This window comes from Myotis daubentonii, chromosome 15 (genome assembly GCF_963259705.1).
Source record: "Myotis daubentonii chromosome 15, mMyoDau2.1, whole genome shotgun sequence".
Lineage (NCBI taxonomy): Eukaryota > Metazoa > Chordata > Mammalia > Chiroptera > Vespertilionidae > Myotis > Myotis daubentonii.
In genome coordinates, this window is record NC_081854.1 from 37,554,139 (window position 1) to 37,571,676 (window position 17,538).

The 17,538-nt window shown below is 51.2% G+C and overlaps 1 protein-coding gene across 1 annotated transcript in view; it reads right to left on the reverse strand.

Annotated features, from left to right (window-relative positions):
* WWOX (WW domain containing oxidoreductase) overlaps positions 1 to 17,538 on the reverse strand; it is a 930,802-nt gene that overhangs the window by 10,430 nt on the left and 902,834 nt on the right. The gene's annotated exons all lie outside the window — the stretch shown is intronic.

The following is a 17,538-nucleotide window of genomic DNA, read 5'->3' on the forward strand; positions in this document are numbered from 1 at the left end:
GAAAGAAATCGAGCGACACTCAGTCTTCAGTGAGGGGAAGGAGCTATTACCTCAGGTCTCTATGGAAACCAAGCGGCACACCAACTTTTTAATGGGTGGAAAACAACGTTTGTGTTTGAAGATGTTTTTCCTAAGTATGATGCTTCCGTGTAAATGCATTAATTGACAGTTTCCTTCAGGACTTTTTTATTGAAGTTTCCAAACTTAATTTGATGGCACAGGGAACTCTCTGAGCCCTTGAAGAATGCTGCAAAGTTAGGGCCTTAGAAAAATGAGCCGGCTCTGCCTCTGTGTGCACATCCAAGCCCATTCTCCCGCAAAGCCAGCGAAGAGCCAGCCTCACTCCCTGTAGTTTTCCATTTACAAAGCCCTCGGCATTCACCGTGGGATCGGAGAGACACCTTCTGACCCCTATTGAACAAGAATCAATATCACCTCTCAGTCCTGGAGGGAACTGAGGAGAAGGAGTGGGAAGAGGAGAGAGCTGCGGGCTTTGCAGATTGGGCGGCAGTGTGGGGTGGTGGAAAAAGCCAGGGAGCTGAAGCTAGAGATACCTGAACTTGAATCCTGACTTTGACACACAGCAGCTCTGTGACCAGCCACGGAGCCTCAGTTTCCTCATCAATGAAATGGGCGTAACAGCCCATTCATGGGGCTTTGGGCAGGATCAGTGCTAACATTTTTGGTCATTTCCTGAGGACACAGATACTGGTTCAAAGGTAGCTACAATTTTGTTTATTAGTTAAAGAAGGAAGCATACAGATCAAAATCTCTCTCCTTTCCTTCATGGCAGAGGTTTAACAGTAAAGGGGATGGGGGTAGATTGCTGCTTTCTAGGCAAGAAATTCAAGCGACAGTTACCTCTCCCACCAAGTCTTGCCCAGCATCTCTGGGTGCCATGCTGGGCATGAATGACCTGCTTCCAATCTCTTCTTAGACATTCTCCTGCTAGCTGGCCCGCCCTTCCCCCTCTGCTTCAAGCTTGAAGCCTGCATGTCATCTACCTTTTGGCCTTCCCTCTAGAGCAGCGGTTCTCAACCTGTGGGTCGCGACCCCTTTGGGGGCCGAATTACCCTTTCACAGGGGTCACCTAAGATCATCGGAAAACATATATAATTACATATTTTTTGTGATTAATCACTGTTTTAATTATGTTCAATTTGTAACAATGAAATTGGGGGTCACCACAACATGAGGAACTGTATTAAAGGGTCGCGGCATCAGGAAGGTTGAGAACCACTGCTCTAGAGCCTCACCTGTCACCCGGCCCAGCGCCTCACCGTTAGCCGGATTGCTCAGCCCAGGAACAGTCTTACGGCAGTCACTTCCCAGCTCTTTAAGGATCTCCCTTCCAAACCCATCCTGAGTCCTCACATCTCGGCCGGGGAGAGTGTGAGCCATCACAGCTGCCTTAGAAAGTCTGTCCAGTGCTACAGGGATAGCCAACAAAAAAAAACGAATAACGAGACTGGGGATGGCCTGTTATGTGCCCTGTTATGTGCCAGGGCCTATTACTTCCGGTTCTAACAACCTCAGAAGGAGGCTGAGGGAGGCAAAGTAACTCACGGCCACATAGGTCCCTGGGACGCGTTGGAGCTAAGACCCAAACCGAGTCTGTCTCAGTTCAAAGGCCATGTTCTTGGTCTGGGTAACGCTCTCTGAGCCCACACCCCGGTCCCTCTGGCATCCCGAACTTACGCATAAATGAGGCAATCTAGCCCCTGAGGCTGTGTAAGCTCATACGCTTTCTCTGGGTGATTGGATCCCCCTGCTGGCCACGCCCCTGCCTTCCTCCTCCTCTCCAAGCCCACTCCTCATCCCTCAGACCCTGGGTCCCCGGGTGCCGCTTCTGCCTGCAGTGATTTGGAGAACACCTCAGGAGGGGTCTGAGAGCCACCCCTCCGTGTTCCCCTTCTGCTTCCCATGCAGGGAGGCTGGCAGGGTCGGGTTCACGGCTGGGCGTTCCGGGCCCATCTGGCTGCACCCCCAGGGCGGGCTCCTGTGGGGGCAACTGCAGTTGGAACTCTCCTGCCCTCACAGTGCAGAGAAGTGCTGAGCTCAGGACATCAGGGTTCCCCAGGAACACCTGACTCTGCCCTTTTTTGCCCCCTCTGGCTGCCACACCTGGTAGGACTCATCCTCTCACAGTCGCTGGCTTGTAAAAAGGCAAACAAATATACGCTCGTAGCTCCCAGGCAAGATGTCAGGGAGGATACAAGCTCGCTGTGTAGCTGGCCCTTAGGTAGTCAAGGTGGTGGAAGATCTGTCCTCTATGCCTGTGCCCTCTGGGTCCCTCATTGCATGACGTCACAAGGCAGCCCCCTTAAGGTAGGATTCCCACGTGGGGCCTGGATACCTTCCGTGGTACACTCCAGGCGCCAAGCCCCGAAATGTTTCTTGAATTCCTTCAATAGCCCTGTGCAGATATCATTATCCCCATTTTACTTACAGGGAAACTGAGGCTCACACAAGTGAAATGACTTAGTACCGAATAATTCTTGTTTGTTGAGTTCTGATTATGTGGCACCTGTCTATTGGAGGCTAAGGGACTGATGTGCCTTTACAGCCACCGGCGAGGGTCACCCTGTACCAGACCCTTTCTGAGGCCCTGGACATCCACTATCCCCAGTTACAGGCAGGAGCTAAAGCCCAGCGAGGCAGAGGTCAAAGAGCAAGTGGCCGCGTTACGAGCTGAACCCCATCCCTCGGGCTGCAGACCCCCACTCTTAGCAATGGCTCCAGGATCGACGGGAAGGTGTTCACTGTCCGAGTCAAGTGGGAGCACTGCACTCCCACAGGCCAAGGTTTTGCACTGTCGTCACAGTGGATCTTTGAGCAGCAATAAGGAGCTAACCTATTCGAGCATCCCAGGCTGACACTCAATGTTCTGTGGGTCCGCTCTCATGTATGCTGCTCCCCATTTGACAGATACGGAATCCGAGGTTCAGAAAGGTGAGGCATTGCCAGGGCACACAGCTAGCGGGTGGGGGAGCTGGAATCTGAACCTGGGCTGTCCGTGCCCTGAACCCCTTTGCTGGGTGGCATCTTGAGCCACAGAGGTCAGATCCCCCAGTGACGTTTGATGAGCATCTGCAGTTAGATGCTCTGCAGGGTGTTAGGCTCTCGGGTGTGATGCTAATACTGAGGTGGGAGCCAGGATTCCACTGCCCATGAGAAAATCATAAGGGAGTGAGTCCACTGGTTACCTCGAGTCTATGATCAGAGGATGGGGCGAGTCCCATGAAGGAGCAATCTCTTATTAAAAGGACAACCTCTCTTATTAAAAGGACGACCTTTTAATAAGAAAAAAAGAGGAGGAGTTAATGGTCCTTTCTTGTTTTTAACACTTGCTCTTCTCTAAGGCTGTTTCTTATTCCCTAGATTTTGGTAAAGAACCAATTGATTTAAACCGTTTTACATGAGGGCAGATCCGTAATTGCCCCAGATTTCAGTACCACTTAACCCTTCCCTCGAGGCTGAGAAGCACAACTTCCTGGTAATTGGAGAGCCAGCGCTTCGGATTCACGACCACAGTATCTCCAGGGCCCATGTATCAACCACTTCCCATCATCATGGTGAGACGTACCCCGCCCACTGTCTATACAGTGTTCATGTTTACATCATAATGAGTAGGAAGTATTGGGAAACACACACACACATACACAAATGAACAGCCAACCTATAGGTTATGTCTGGTATTATGAAATTGCCTTGCTAAACCAATACAAAATCTCAGCTTACCACCACAACCACCCCTTTGTGGGGATGAGCAGTATAATAGGCTAATTAAAATCAACTTTTCCTGGAGTTGCTTTGCCTTGCTTAAATGACACATCATTGAAAAACAGGGTTCATGACAGTGGCATATTGGTAAATATTTAACAGCTGGCTCACTGGAGCATGGAGAGGAGGGGGAGCCTTGATGTGTAGTGTCTGCCAAATCCTGTGGTGTAAATACTCTCAACATGACCAGCAGAATGCAGAGCTGGGAAGAGATCCACACAATCAGCTCTTGAAAGCTGGTGTGATTCTGCTCCAGAACTCAATTAGCTGATGGCCTATGGAATACAGCAGCAGGAATTGTTTGAGGAAGATCATGAGACATGACAAACACAGGTCAGGAACTCAGGGTCATAATACCACTGAGACAACATGAGAAAATATGAACCCAAACCAGTATGGGCAGCTGGGGGCCAGAGTGACATAGACTTACGACTTTCAGATATTATTCATGTTGGTCCCCTTAACCTAAAAGCTGATTCCACTCAGGTGGCTCCCCTGGCCCTATGTAACCATAGTTACCAACATGTATTTAGTAATGAGTCCTTAATATCATTCTAGAAACTCTGCAACATCATCTTATTTACTATTGCAATAATTCTGCAAGGCAGACAATACGCCATGGTAGAGATGAGGCTGAGGTTCAAGGAGTTGGAGCCTGCTCAAGGTGACACAGAGCCCTTGCGATGCAGCGCCAGGGTCCACTCCCAGTCTGCCTGGTGCCAGGCCTCACCATTTCCCCGGCTCTCTAGGAGTTCAGCATCCTTGAAAACACCACGGGTTGTTTTTTTTATTCCCCTTAGATCAGTGGTTCTCAACCTTGGCTGCACATTAGAATCACCTGGGAATCTTTTTAAAATCCTGATTTCTGGGCCTCATCCTCGAGGATTCTAGGTGATTCTAATGTGCAGCCAAGGTGATTCCCAGGTGATTCTAATGTGCAGCCAAGGTTGAGAACCACTGCCTTAGATCCTTTCTACCGCAAGTGAAATGCATAAATGGTAACAAAGACAATATACGTTTCCTCCACCCAAATGCTTCCCATTGAGGGATACAGAATCGGAGACCCTATGGGATTGTGGGTGAGAACAGAGGGTATGGAAGGAGGGAAGGAGGCTGGGTAGGTAGGGTACCAGGGAGAAGAGAGGACAGGGCCACCCATGGGACTGGAAATCTCAGGACGCCGAACTACTATTTTTCAGGTCTTGATGGAAGCTGGGCACGTAGACCCTCAGAATTTACTCCATTTGCCCAACATCGCAAGCCTGGTGCGCAGAGATAACCCTCTGGGCATCCCAGACCTATAGTAAGGGCACCTGTTCTTAAGCCGAAGGCCCCTCAGGTGGCCTGTCCACCCACAGGAGGAGGGAAGAGGATGCTGTCTGCTCACGCTGCACTTCTGTAACCAGCAAAGGCGCCAAACCTCCAAGCTGCCTTTGGTTTTGTTACTTCCTCAAATGAAAGCACAAACAGGTTCCCACCCATCACACTGCATGAGAGTCCGCCCTGGAACCCAGTGATTCTGGTGTCCCCGCTTCTAAAGAGAGTATTTTAAGCAAAGATATCTTTGCCATCTGAGTTCACCAGATCTTCCCCAGATGCGAGAAACAGCACTTTCAAATAAGAAAGACAAACCAATGATGTAGGAAAGCCAAAAAAATGGGATTTTCTTTCTCTCCCCGACATAATCCCTGCCACAGGAATATCTAGATTCTAGAACGTCAAGTGCAGCCCGTCAGCTGATTTTACTCTGGGAATCCGTGTACTACCGCCTGGATTGTTCCCCCAAACAGCCCTCTCCAACCTGACGTCACCATTATCCTGCTCATTGCTGGCCCTGTGGCTAGGGGCAAGTTCCTAGCCTGGGCCGGATGGCCTGCCTTTCCAGCCCCCTCCTCTCCCTGCCCTCCATCCCTGCACCCCACCTATGCGGATGGACTCTAATTAGGGAGCTGTGTCCTCCAAGCCAGCCCAGGGCACTGGGGGGTGGGGGGGCACTATGGGGAGCCGCCCAGATCCCCATCTGGACGAGGAGGAGCTCATTCCTCAGCTGCTGGGCTGCTGTTTGCTGAGGGCCAAGTCCTTCCTCGGGAGCTGCCCTCCGCCCAAAGGAGCCGCCTTGCCCACGGACACCCCGCCAGGAGGCAGCCCACACAGCGCCTACCTGACCCCTTTGGAGGACATCTCCGAGGGTCACCCTGGCTTCAGTCTCTTTGGGACTGAAGTGCCTGCTGCTCCCACTCCACAGCTCAGCCCTCCTGCCTGCCCCCTCCTGCCTGTCCCCCTCCTGCCTGTCCCCATCCTGCCTGCCCCCCTCCTGCCTGTCCCCCTCCTGCCTGCCCTCCTCCTGCCTGTCCCCCTCCTGCCTGACCCCTCCTGCCTGCCCCCTCCTGCCTGCCCTCCTCCTGCCTGTCCCCCTCCTGCCTGTCCCCCTCCTGCCTGCCCCCCTCCTGCCTGACCCCTCCTGCCTGCCCTCCTCCTGCCTGCCCCCCTCCTGCCTGTCCCCCTCCTGCCTGACCCCTCCTGCCTGCCCCCTCCTGCCTGCCCTCCTCCTGCCTGCCCCCTCCTGCCTGCCCCCTCCTGCCTGCCCCCCTCCTGCCTGGCCCCCTCCTGCCTGCCCCCTCCTGCCTGCCCCCCTCCTGCCTGCCCTCCTCCTGCCTGCCCCCTCCTGCCTGCCCCCCTCCTGCCTGCCCCCTCCTGCCTGCCCTCCTCCTGCCTGCCCCCTCCTGCCTGCCCCCCTCCTGCCTGCCACCCTCCTGCCTGTCCCCCTCCTGCCTGTCCCCTCCTGCCTGCCCCCCTCCTGTCTGCCCTCCTCCTGCCTGCCCCCCTCCTGCCTGTCCCCTCCTGCCTTCCCCTCCTGCCTGTCCTCCTGCCTGTACCCTCCTGCCTGTACCCTCCTGCCTGCCCCATCCTGCCTGCCCCCTCCTGCCTGTCCCCTCCTGCCTGCCCCCTCCTGCCTGCCCTCCTCCTGCCTGCCCCCTCCTGCCTGCCCCCTCCTGCCTGCCCCCCTCCTGCCTGCCCTGCTCCTGCCTGCCTCACTGCCCCACAGGCTGGGGTCCCCAGAAGACTCCCCAGGAACCCGTGTGCCCACTAGGCCACAGAGCCTGCAGCGGGGACACCAGACCTACTGCTAGTCGCTGGGTGACTTTGAGAAATGCACTTAACCACTCTGAGCCAGTGTCCTCGCTGCAAGCTTGAGGTAGCGGAGCACGGAGGGGATTTGGAGAGCTCACTCAGACCAAGTACATCAGGCGCTGGCACCCAGTCCGAGGCACTCAGTAGGCAGCAGCGGTGGAGGCGGCAACAGGAGCAGCGCAGGCTCTGGCCGCTTGCCCCTCTCTGTCTGCCGCACCCTCTCTCAGCCTCCAGCTGGGGGATGGCATGCCCTCCCCTCCCCCTGAAAAAGCAGACTCTGGGAGGGCTTCTGGTGAAACATGTGGATTCAATTCAGGCATTTCTGTCTACACTCCCCCCAGAAAGGCTATTAAAGAAAGTGTCATAAAGAGCAAAACTCAGTGACGGAGGAACGGCAGCAGGAGTGTAGGCGCCGGGAAGCGGGAGGGGAGAGCTCTGACTCAGCAGAGCGGGGCCTGCACTGAGCCCGCTCCCCCAGCAGAACGCAGGACCCCGAAGGAGGTGACCAAGGTTGGGACCAAAAGAGGAGAATCACCAAGGCTCAGACACTGCATGCGAGGTCTGAGCAGGGTTCTCACGTGGGGCAGCTATTCGTTAAACAGCTTCTGTCATTGCCAAGTTCAGATGTCAACTCCCCCGTGAGTTTATGAGAGAAACCTCTCCTCACATCACTGCCCGTCCTGAATCCAGTGTGTAGTTGGGTGTGTGCTCGTGGGCTAGGACCCCTCTGAGAGGGGCCGCTGGCACCCAGCCCAGTGCCTGGCACACGGTAGGTAGCTAGAGATGAATGAATGCGTGATCGAATATCCTAGCAGAACAAAGAAAAATGTATCAATCAAACTCAGTTGCTGCATAAACAAAATGACTGGTCAAGTGATTTTCTTTCCAAATTATTATTGGTGTGGTTTTGACACAGTTGTTTTCAGCAAGTTATGACTCATATTGGAGCTACATTTATATTATGCCGATTATATGCCAGACACTGATCTAAGCTTGATATCTTCCTCTCTCTCTCTCTCCTCACGCACACAGAGTCCTCACAACAGCCCGTGGAACAGATTTGCTATTAGTCTCCTCTGTTTACAGAAAACCGAGACAGAGAAAGATTAAGGAACTTGCTGAAGTCTACACAATTAGTAAGGGGCAGAGCTGGATTCGAACTCATGCCCTGAGACTCCAAAGGCCATGCTTAGCACAGAAGGCGAGGAGCTGAAGTCCTGGGGAGCTTTCTCTTGTCCCTGAACTTGCTTTCTGTGAGGCTCCTGGTCCTTGGGGGTAGCTGTTGCTTACAGGCACTTTGGGGTGAAGGGAAAATGGGCTCAGGGAGGCCACCCAGAGTGTGAATCCAGGAGAGGAGACGCAATCTCGAAGAAGGCCTGAGCATTCTGACCTCTCCTCCTACCCCTGGAGAGCCAGTGTGTGGGAGCACCGCCCCTCTACAAGCAGAGGGCAAGCCCTGATGAAACCCTCAGAGCCAGGTCCTGGAGGAGTGGGCTGTTTCAGGAAAGAACTGGCCAGAGCCGCATCCACAGGGTGTGTGTGTGTGGGGGGGGGAGGGGGTATGAAACAGGGCCAGGTGAGCTCAGCCACAGAATTTATAAAGGTAAAGTATACCCCTGACCCCCTGATTCAGCTGCCCCCAAATTCCACCCCTTTGAGAGGTCAGGCTTTGCAATCTTCTGGGCACCCCGTCTTTGCGCAAACAGGAGACTTGCCTTTTTCTTACCTATCAGTGGGGTCCCACCTGGGCTGCTAGCTGGCTGAGCGACTATAATACAGAAAGGGGGGGAGTCTACCTGCAATATTCTGGAAAGCCGAATGAAAAGCTTGCCTTAGCTACAGAGACCACACCGGCTGTTACTTATTACATCTAGTTTGTTGGCTAATCACCTCTCATATCTGAGTCCCACTGAGGTAGGAAGCAGAGGGGGTCTCTGTAAAGACGAGGCCCACCACCAAAGCTCTTTTTATTTCTTCCATCGGGCCTCTTCTTCAGTCGAGTTTCAGCGAGACAGAACGAGGAAGAACGGCGGCGGCTAGGTCTCCTGGCCACAGGCATGCACAGCTCTGAGGCTGGGAGCTCCCGTTACACAGCACACAGCGCTGCGTTCTCACAACAGCCCTCTGGGGCACTTATCTTACCCTCATCTTCCCGGCCCCGGGAGGACCTGAGGATGCAGAAACGGGAGCATGAACTTTGTTCTGTCCCATTCCAGAGCCTGTGCTTTTTACTCCGCCTTGTACGATTCCAGCAGAAAAAGAACACTCTAGAGCAGTGGTTCTCAACCTTGGCTGCACATTAGAACCACCTGGGAATCTTTTTAAAATCCTGATTTCTGGGCCTCATCCTCCGGAAATTCTGTTACTTTGTTACTAATGTTGTGGCCCCACCCCATAACAAAGAAACAGAATTTCCGGAGGATGAGGCCCAGAAATCAGGATTTTAAAAAGATTCCCAGGTGATTCTAATGTGCAGCCAAGGTTGAGAACCACTGCTCTATAGTGAGAATGACTCTGGACCAGAGACAGCTGAAAACCGGCAACTCTTTGATGATTCAAACCATGGAGACCAACTTTAGTCAACTATTCAGGAGCCAAAGTGAAGTAGCAGAAAGGTGTGAGTGTTGGGGGTGGGGTGTTAAGGAGTAAAAGGGGACCTTCTCCTAATTCACCTTCTCCCCAGGCACTGGTGACAGTAGCGGCTGGTCCTCCACCTCAGCCCTGCTGCCACATGAGGAAATTGGAGCTCAGAGAGGTTAAGCAACTTGCCCACAGACACACAGCCAGTAAGTAGCCGAGTTGGGATTCAGATGTGAAAAGGGATAGGTGGGCTCCGGAGCCCATGTTCTTCTCACTATTTTGTCTCTAACAGTGAGAATAAGCCAAGAGGGTGGGCCCCGCGTAGGAAATAGAAAATGGAGGCAGAAAAATAAGTAAATGAAACCAATGCGAGAAAAAGGCTGCCCTCCTAAACATGGTGCCATGATGATCAGCTTGTTGCTTCTGAGTCACCTTGCTACCTCCAGAGAAATCTTTCCACACTGAACCTTGCCCTGGTCAATGGAGACCTCACCAGGTATGACCCCACATCTCTTTCAACGGTCAAATCACCACTTGCACTTTACAGATGAGGCCAAAATATCCAACAGGCAATAGCTGCTTGGAAAAGATTGTATTCACACACATCTCCCCAGCATTTAGCACTGGGCCTGACAGTGACCATGTGATTGATGATTGATGAATGAATGAATGAATGAACGAATGAATGAGGAACCAAACGTTGTTTGACGCACTGTTTTGCCCCTTTTCACACCAAAGGGAGGCATATTGTGGCAATGACTCACCGGTGGTTACCCAGGCTTTAAAAATACACGCATCCCTTATTAGAACTGGCAGGAGCATCCGCTGTCCTGAGAGCAGAGCGCCCTGCCCACCTAATATTACATGAGGTGTTAACTACACTATCTGGAAATACCCTGTGACTAATTCCCCAGCCCTTATCTGCAGGAGAAGAAAATTGTCTCTAGCACGAATGCCCCAGATTCCTGGTCAGTTTATGTAAGGAGTTTCAAGTGATTGCGGTATTTTAAGCCATTTTTAGCTTAAATCACCTGATGTGTGGTGAGTGCAGGAAACCTGATCTCTTGCTCCCTTTCACTCCCTGTTTTTCCACTAATTTTGTTTAAACTACTTACTGCACCCTAAGTACCTATCCAGTATGAGCAGGCCTATCAGGACACATCCCCTCGGCTGGTATTTTTAAGGGGGATGATTTATTTAGTGGATTTTCCAGCATCATCTCCCTCCACTCCAAGGTCCATTACATTCCGGGTGACCCACACTCACCCAGGGGGAGGGGAGGGCCTTTACTCCCATCACGGCCTATCCTATCCGGTGGCTTTGTAGATTGACAGCTCTTCTCCCCAGTCCGCATAGGATTTCATAGACACCGTCTCCAAATTATGTCTCAAGTGATCCTCAGAGATTGAGCGGAAAATGAACTTCCACCACCTTTGTCCAACAAGAGGTGAAAACTGGGCTTTTATAAAGTAGCTGGGGAGGCCAGGGGCCTTTCCTTTGCACAGTTATAGTTACTTTTAATGTGAATAACACACACACACACAGAAGAACCAAGATGGCAGCATAGGTAAATGCCCGTACACAACCACATCAAAATTACAACTAAAATACAGAACAACCATCATTCAGAACCTCCCGAGAGCCGGCTGAACAGGCCCTGCAAATAGAGAAGAGGAAAGCGCACAGACACTGGAAGGAGGGCGGAGGCGCAGAACCCGCTGGTCAGGCACCCACGTGCCGCTTTTATAATTGGGAGGAAGATAGTCTCTGCAGAGTTCCCCCTCCTGCCCCCCTCCCACCTCACCGGCCCCTGTTAGGAGCAAGGGGTCCCAACCCCCCCAACCCCCCCAACCCCCGCCCCCCCCCCCCCCCCCCCGCCAGCGGGATTGTGGCTGAGGAACACTAAAGCTGCTGGAGACCCAGGCCTGCGCACAAACTTACTTGGGCTCCATCCCTCTGAGCTCCAGCGCCTGGCGGCTTTGCGGGACCCAGACCACACAGGGAGGAACCGGACTGTCTGGCACTGGAACAGAAACTCGGGGCAGCTTTCCTCCAGACCAGGGTGCTCGCAGGGGTCATTGTTGCTGTGCTGGGACCTCTCCTGTCGCAGAGCTGACTGGCAGCCATAGCTGAGTCTCTAACAGCGTGGCTCACACTGTTTGCTCCACCATATTGATTCCTTGAGACCCCGCCCCATCCAATTTAGAGCCCCACCCTAGCTCTTGGCAGCAGCTTTTCCATATTATTGGCCTGTCCTGGCTCAGCTTCAGACTTTGCTAAAAGGTCTCAAACAAGATGCAGCTGGTGTCAGTGTGCCCCAAACCTATCAATAAAAGGCCCCAGACCCAGCACAAGCACCAGCCTGCCTTGCCTCACAGCTGGGCCTCGCCTGGGCATTTCTTAGCCCCATACAAATAACAGATCTCTCTGTAACTCCTCCTAGGTGGCCCCAGGCAGTGGCTGACTTTGCACCTTCCTGGAGGCCCTAGGGCAGCCGTGGGCAAACTACGGCCCGCGGGCCGGATCCAGCCCGTTTGAAATGAATAAAACTAAAAAAAAAAAAAAGACCGTACCCTTTTATGTAATGATGTTTACTTTGAATTTATATTAGTTCACACAAACACTCCATCCATGCTTTTGTTCCGGCCCTCCGGTCCAGTTTAAGAACCCATTGTGGCCCTCGAGTCAAAAAGTTTGCCCACCCCTGCCCTGGGGCCAGTGCACCTAGTGGGCAGCTTCAGACCATATCAGATTACAACTCTATAGATCCACAAGCGGCACTCAAGGGGCAGACTCAGTGAGCACCAAAGCCCCACGGAAGCAAGTCCTGCGCCACAGGGGTGTCTCCTGCACAGCAGCTCTCCCCTGTAGTAGCAGCTGGTCCTCACAGCCAATTGGCCTGGAGGTCAATTCCTCCCCATGATGCCAACAGCAATCAAGGCTCAACTACAAGACTGTGCACACAGCCCACGCAGGGGCGCACCCAGAGTGCCCAGCTCAGGTGACTGGGGAGGCTGAACACGGGGCCCTACAGGACACCTACTATACAGGCCACCCTACCAATTCCAGGAGACACGGCAGCTCTGCCTAATACATAGAAACAAGCACAGGGAAGCAACCAAAGCATGGAGACAAAGAAACATGTCACAAATGAAAGAAATGGAAGCAAACTACTAGATGCAGAGTTCAAAATCATAGTTATAAGGTTACTCAGGGATCTTCATGAGAGCTTCAAAGATCTTAGTGAGAATGGCAAAGACATGAAAAGGGGCCAGTCTGAAATTAAGCACACACTACCTGAAATAAGTAGTAATTTATAGGGTTTCCACAGAACAGAGGATTCTAAGAATCAAACAAATTGGAATATGAGGGAGCAAAAAACAACCAATCAGAAGAGCAAAATGAAAAAGAATTCAAAAATATGAAGATAGTGTTAGGATCCTCTGGGGCCACTTTAGGGATCCCAACATTTGCATTATGGGGGTGCCAGAAGGAGATGAGAGAGAGCAAGATATTGAAAACCTATTTGAAGAAATAATGACAGAAAACTTCCCCTATCTGGTGAAAGAAATAGACTTGTAAGTCCAGAAAGGGCAGAGTCCCAAACAAGGGGAACCCAAAAAGGCCCACACCAAGACACACCATAATTAAAATGCCAAGGGTTAAAAACAAAGAGAGAATAGTAAAAGCAGCAAGAGAAAAGCAGTTTGTTACCTACAACGGTTTGCCCATATGACTGTCAGCTGATTTCTCAACAGAAACTTTGCAGGCCAGAAGGGAATGGCAAGGAATATTCAAAGTGATGAATAGCAAGGACCTACAACCAAGATTACTCTACCCAGCAAAGCTATCATTTAGAATTGAGGGTCAGATAAAGAGCTTCACAAACAAGAAAAAGCTAAAGGAGTTCATCACCGCCAAACCAGTATTACATGAAATGCTGAAGGGTATTCTTTAAGAAGAAGAAGGAAGAGGAGGAGGAGGGAGAGGAGGAAGAGGTGGAGGAGGAGGAGGAGGAGGAGGGGGGAAGAGGAGGGATAAAAGTATGAACAGTAAAATGGCAATAAATACCTAACAACAATTGAATCTAAAAATCAAAATAAGACAAGTAATCTAACGAACAAAATAAAATGGTGAATATAACAGCATCAGAGGCATGGAAGCATTGAACAGATTGACAAATCTCAGAGGGAAGGAGGGGGAAGGGGCAGGAAGAGATTAGCCAAAGATCTTACCTATGGACACAGACAGTAGGGTGGTGAAGGCCTGGGGCAGGGCAGGAACCGGGTGAAGGGGATCAATGGGGCGGGGCGGGGAGGGGGGGGCGGAAGAGACATGTGTAATACTCTGAACAATAAAGATTAAAAAAATAACATTCAGAAAAAGCAAAAGGCAGGATGCCCATAGACTTATCAGGATCAATGACTGGTTTGCACCTGCAGCCTCGTCGGCCTTTTCCTCCCATCAGCAGAAGTCACCGTTAGTGTGCCTTTCCTGATGTATTATAAACACATCACCATTGACATGCTATTTTGTTTAAACATGCAGACAAATGAGAGAGTTAGCCACTGTTCAAAAAATTCAGGTAACACCAACTAGTTAATCTTCTAATTCAAGGCAGGGTCCTCAAACTTTTTTTTTTATAAAAGGGCAAGCAGGAAATATTTTAGACTGTGCAGGCTTGTGGTTACAATTACTCAGACCTGCTGTTGAATGGCAAAAGCAGCCATAGACTATACAGAAACAACTGGGCTAGCCTGTGTGCCAATAAAACTTTATTTACAAAACCAGGCAGCTGGCAGCATCTGACCTGTGGGGCCACAGTTTGATGTACCCATTCTACTGAATATTAACTACCCAATCATCAAAGCAACACCCACTAGTTCATCTTCTTAACAACTTTCCATCTTGATGACAATGACTTGTTTGACTAACTTTCATGCCAGTTTAATCCAGGAAATATGTTGCTACCCGCCCCCCCCTCCCCCGCCGCTGCTGCCCACAAGGGCCTGAATATCTAGAAACACATCAATAAGTCCTGTGGTCTTTGGAATTCATATCCAGACCTCAGGCAGGAATCGGCGCCTAATGGTTCCACATTAATTCCTGTAAATATTTGCCACAAAGAAACAACTTGTTATGAAATCATTTCCATGGAAAGATAAAATAATGGAGCAATCAAATGCCTCCCAATAAGCCCATCGTTATCCTCCTACTCCATCCCACTCCGGACCTGTTTCCTAAAGCTACATGGAGGATGGTACCGCTGGACACTTTGAAAGAGTTAAATTTCCCAGAAAAATCACTCAGGTCTTATCAATTGCCAAATCCCAAATAATCACACACATCTACACGCCCCCTGCCCAGGACAGCCAAGCCAATCCAATCAGACGGAAGTCCTCCCCCAACCACAGTCTTCATCTCTCCTCCTCAGAACATCTGTTGTCAAAGGAGAATGTCGAACCCCTTAGATTAGAGCAGGAATTACTGTGAATAATTATTCCTGAAAACATATGCTTTCCTAATGTGCTTCTCAATGTGCCCCGCTTTTCAGAAAGTTCATGCTATTTTGGAAGAGGAGGAACCACACTGGCGACAAACAGCCCAGTGCCCCGTCTCATCACCACCTCTTTCCCTGTTTATATTGGGAACATTTTCTCTCTCTGAAAAAATATATTCATATTTATTTATTCTTTCTTTTTTTTCACCTGCAAGTCTCTGCCAACTCTTCCATGTAGAATCCGAAAGCTTTCCACTATGTGTCACAATATAGATTTGGATGCAATAAAGACTATAATTATTGAGCATTTATGAGAAATAATATTTTCCCTCCGGTGCGTGTTAGCTCGGCTGTTCACACACAGGCGTGAATACTAATGCCTGCAGCTTACCCTGGCACCGCCAACATTTGGGGAGGAAAAAGGAAGAGGAGAGGAAGGTGAGGAAGGTGAGCGGACCGATCCCGGCCCTGGTTAAGCAAGTCCTGAGCCCCACTGGTGTCTCGAGGGAGCACTGTGGATTGGGGGTGGGGGGTGGAGGATCCGGGTGGCAATACGCTTTTGGGATTTAAACATCAGGCCTCTGTGCTAAGAAGCGTGGGACTCCCCCCAGCACAGGCTACCGAGCCCTGCAGGTCCTGCTCGCCCAGATGGCTTAGAAGGGCTGGCTTGCTGTAGAAACACGGAGCTGAAGGTCTGCTGCCCGAAGTGGAGAAATTAGGCAACACGAAAGGAAGAGGATCCTCCGAGGCACTTAAGGTCGTCATTTGTAATTTCTCCACAAAGTGTTCTGAGCTTGGTCCCCCTCCAAATATTCCGGGAGAAAGGGATGCTGGAAACCTTGGAAATCTAGGAGAACGGACCGTTACTAAAAGGCAGAACAAGCGTTTGCAATGGGGGTTCATGGGGCTTTGCCCCGGCACTCGCGGCAGGAGGCTGTGTCTCAAACCACAAACCCGAGGCCAGCCCGGGCCCTGCCTCCTGTGACATTTCCTCTCGGGCACCGAGGGTAAAGGTGGCTGTTTCGATTTTTATCAAGGGAGGCCCCACTGTCCCCCTTGTCCCTTCTCTTCTCCTTTGTCTCCGAGTTGCCAAGCCCAAGGCTTGGGTTTTCCTCTGAGGACATGCCCGGAAGGAAGAGAGGGGAAGAGTGACTCCTCCAACCGGCACTGGCAACCACCAGCAGCTCCGGGAAGAAAGTGGGAACCACAGAGGAAGGCGAGAAGGAATCTGTCTGAATAGCAAGGTGTGCCTCCCTGTGTGAGAGAGATAGCGGGCCATCAGAGATAACAAAGAACATTCTGCTTTGCTGCACCCATGGCTGAGGCCCAGAGAGGACTCACAGCTCAAAAGGATTCATTTGTGATATTCTCTGTTTCTGTTTTCAAAAATACAAGAGAAAGGAGTAGATTTCTAGTACTTTGCCCATTGGAGGTAGATGATAAATGCCTGTTAAATCCCCGTTGGGGGCAGGAGAATATTATTACTAAAATATTATAACTACAATATTTTAACTACAATATTTAACTACATTAGATGAGCCCCTTTAGCTTTCATGAAACTCTATGTGGTTAGCACTGACGTTAGCCCATTTTACAGAGCAGGAAACTGAGGCACACAACCCTCCCAAAGCTGGTCCCGCTCCGCTCTGAACCTTCCCAGTGCTGCCTTCCGCTGCCCCGATCGCATTTTCTCACGCAGTTCTGGTTTTGGAGATGTTGTCACATGGTGATACCATGACACCTGCCACACTGCATGTCCACTTTGGGGCTGGGAATAAACATTCATCCCAATGGGGAACAGGAGGGAAGGGGGAAGAGAAGCAAGTGGACATCAAGTGTCCCCGAGTCTCAGTTTCCAGGTTAAAAGGTTGAGGGGAGGATTCGAGGACACGTTCGCCGTCTAGGACGGACAGCAGATGCTCCATCCGCGGCAACTGGGTGGTTAGTGTTTGTAATATTCACTCTGTGACCACTTGCTACAGGTTGATCGGTGTCCCCCAGAATACGCGTTGGTGTCCTAACCTCCAGCACCTCAGAATGTGGCCTTATCGGAAACAGTCATTACAGGTGGAATTAGTTAAGATGAGCTCACACGGGAGTCCAGCAGGCCCTTCATCCGCGTGGCCGGTGTCCCTGTGAGAAGAGGAGAAAAGACAGGGGGACCAGGCCCTGCGACAGTGGAGGCAGAGATTGGGGAGCTGCAGCCACGAGCCCAGGAACACCGATGCTACCAGCGAACACCAGCAGCTGGAAGCGGGAGGAAGGGTCCGCCCAGGCCGCCGGAGAGAGTGACCCCTGGGTTTTGGACTTCTGGTCTCACTTCTGTGCGATAAGAAATGTGTGTTGTTTTATGTCACCCACTTTGTCACAGCAGCCTCATAGTTTACATTTATCATCCATTTATTAACGCCAAAGAAGTCAGCTTAGCCCTGAACATGGACGAGTAGAAGGCTCACACCTGAGCCACGATGGCGAAATCACCCACCATCAGCTTATGACAGTCCAGGCCACGGAGAAAGAGAGCAGAAACCTTCCGAATACAC